Source organism: Triticum aestivum, chromosome 6D (genome assembly GCF_018294505.1).
Source record: "Triticum aestivum cultivar Chinese Spring chromosome 6D, IWGSC CS RefSeq v2.1, whole genome shotgun sequence".
NCBI classification, from domain to species: domain Eukaryota; kingdom Viridiplantae; phylum Streptophyta; class Magnoliopsida; order Poales; family Poaceae; genus Triticum; species Triticum aestivum.
In genome coordinates this window covers 323618244-323621700 of record NC_057811.1, presented here as the reverse complement: position 1 = coordinate 323621700, position 3457 = coordinate 323618244, and positions in this window count along the sequence as shown.

The window sequence follows — 3457 nt, the reverse complement described above, 5'->3', positions numbered from 1 at the left end:
GAACGCCATCATTATTTATCTCTGCGCGTTTGAGCTGTGCATTTGTCGATGGGCCTGGGAGTTGAGCTAGTATGGCAGTGGCCTGGGTCCAAAGTAATAGAAGTAGCACAAAAACATTTTTTTAGTGTAGGATTTTCCTTGCTCAAGCCTGCCTACTAGAATCGCCAGTGCTTGAAAGGAAAAGTGAATGAAAAACATCGGAATTGGAAAGTTTCCTATGGAACTACTTTTCATGAATTTGGTGCAAAGGAATGGAGCAAAGGAAAACTATAGGATTTGTTCCTTTAGTGTCTCCTTGAAAGAAAAACCATAGGAATTCTAATTTCCACTTCTCCTCCTTTTCATATTCCTATTCATCAAGCACAAGACTAAGAGATAGTAGCATAATAGCATTATAACCGTACATTTTCTTGTGGTTTGACTTAATCTCACCATGCTTTTTTGCATCCTGTGATCTTCCAATTGTTGTGAATCAAACACCCAGATTGGCAGAAATCCTGTGTTTTTAAATTCTCTGTTTTGCACGTGCATTCCTATCCTATGTCTGTCTATTTCCTATCCCTGCATTGTTAGAATCCTCAAATTCAAACAAGCCCTTACTCAATTACTTCTGTTACGGATATGTGTCAAAGAAAACCTTGTGTGGTTTGTCCTGCTCCTGCGGCGCTGTGTTCCACCCCAGCTCAGCTGCTCCAATGACGGAAGGGTTCACCACAGCAGGGATCCGCTCTCCAGACTGTCTTTCGCCGCCTTAGATCTTCTTCCCCGCCGCCGGCAGCCACGGCAACTGCATTACCATCATCAACTGAGTAGATGACCTTGAGGACTACACGGGTCCGCAAGAGAGGTCGCACTCTTTCGTGTCTGCTTACGTTATGCGTCGCTTAATATGATGACATGCTACATTATCGTCGTGTTCACCTATTAGACTCTGAGTCAGGTCCAAACTAATGCTGAAACTTGAGTTTTTAAATGGTTGTGGGGTATATATTGGGGCAGCAATCAGTACTATCTGTCTACTATCTGGTTAATCTCTAGTGTCTACTATGAGTTTCATGTTGGGTGCAAACAAACATTAAAGGAGCCATTATCTGTATTTTTTAACTAAAGCTATTATCTGCCTGCTATCATTTGTTTTGGGTCTATCCACAGTTTGCTACCATCACTCTGGATTTGTGCATGCACTCCTTACATAATCTCACTATGTTTTATTCCTATGCATGCCAGTTATTGTACACAATGGAACTGATCATGTAGAGAAAAAGAGACGAGCCTTGCGTGGCAATAAAATTTCATGCAGACATCGTTCCATGGTGGGCGCAAAGGCAGCCCCCCTCCACCCATTTCGGATCGTAATCAGGAGGAAGATAACTGTTCTGAGGGGGATTCAAAAGGAGAAGACCACTCCTATTTACCCCATGAGGTCTTCGCTCTAACTTGGCATGGTGATGTTGGTAATATCATGCATATGGTGCCTTGCATTGCTTTTAAAGATGTCATCTGCTTAGTTTAGACATGCTTTGTGTCAATGCCATATGGTTAGTTTCTTTATCGTATATGTGAATCATGCAATGCCATCTTGTCTAGCCAGGCATCATATATGTGAATTTTGCAATGCCACCTGGTTAGCCAGTCATCGTATATGTGAATTATATCATGCCATCATTTTTTTATTACGTGTTAAATTTGTCAACAATTTTAGTACATTCAATTACTCTTCCTGTGCATCAGCCATTCGGCACGGTCATGGAAAAATCTGGAGTGGAAACAAGGTCTTCAGAGAAGACAATGCTATCTGACGAAGCGCATGTCTTGCTGGTTACCGATAGCTCCTCAGAGGAGGATTCAGAGACAGATGACCAGTCATATTTTCCCCTCGAGGTGCATGCCCTAACTTGGCAGGGTTATGTTGCTCATATCGTGCGTATGGTATCTTGCATTGCTATGTCATTTGCTTAGTTTAGACATGCTTTGTGTGAATGCCACCTGTTCAGTGTCTAATTACCATATATGTGAATTATGCAATGCCATCTTGTTGCAAGACATTATATATGTGAATTATGCAATGTTATCTTGTTGCAAGGCATTATGTATGTGAATTATGCAATGCCATGCTGTTTAGGCAAGCGTCATATATGTGAATTATATCATGCCGTCCTTTTTTTTGTATTTCTCATTGCTTTTGTCGACAATGTTTGTATATTCAACTGCTCTTCCTGTGCATCAACCATTTGAATTGGTGATGGAGAAATCTGGAGTGAAAACAAGGTCTTCAGAGCAGACAATGCTACCTGCTGAAGCAGATATCTTCCTGGTTACAGATAGCTCTTCAGAGGAGGATTCAGAGGCAGATGACCAGTCCTATTATCCCCCTAAGGTGTATGCTCAAACTTGGCAGAGTTATATTACTCATATAATGCATATGTTGTATTGCAATGCTTAGTTTTTACATCATATACACAATATTGAATGCCATCTCCTTAGTTGACACATCATATATGCGATTGCCCTCTGCTCACTTCCTTAGTATATAAATCATATATTTGAATTATGTCATGCCATGATGTTTACATAGACAGCATGTATCTGAATTATGGCATGCCAACCCATTTTCTAAAGACATAATATAGTTATATCATCTCATCCTGTTTACATAGTCATCATATTTTAAATTATGTCATTCTATCCGTGAATTATATCATGCCATCATGTTTCCATCGACGGCATGTTTGTGATTTATGGCATGCCAACCACTTTAATAGACACATCGTATAGTTATATCATGTCATCCTGTTTACATAGTCATCATATTTTGAAGTATGTCATTCTATCCTGTTTAGTTAGCCATCATACATGTGAAATTGTGTCATGCTATCCTGTTTAATTAGCCATCATATATGTGAAATTATGTCCTGCTATTCTGTTTGCTTAGACAACATAAATGTGAATTATTTCATGCCCTGTTTTCTTCCCTACTATCCATTGCACCTGTCTATCTTACAATGTCTGTACATTCAATTACTTTTCTTGTTTATCAGCCATTTCAATTGGAGGGAGTGATGGCAGTATCTGTGGGAGTAAAATCACGGTCTTCAGAAAAGATCGTGCTACCTGTCGATGCAGATAGAACCACGGTTGTACTTGCCCAAGAACCAGCCCCACCACACATAACGCACACTCATGCAAATTGTACCCCTACCCAGTTGGACAGAGAACCAGCTACACCCCTTCTAACCCCAACCCCAGCAAATAGACACCCAGTTCCCGTTGACACAGCACCGTCTCCACCACAGAGCACCCAAACACGAGCAGTTAGTAAGGCAACTGCAGTGCCCAAATCACGAGGACCACCACTCCGAACCCGAAGTCAACGCTTAAAGCAGAAGAAGAATTGTTCTCAGGTCAGGTTCCGTAGCTATGGTTCATACTACTTTGCCCTTGCATCACTGTATTTACT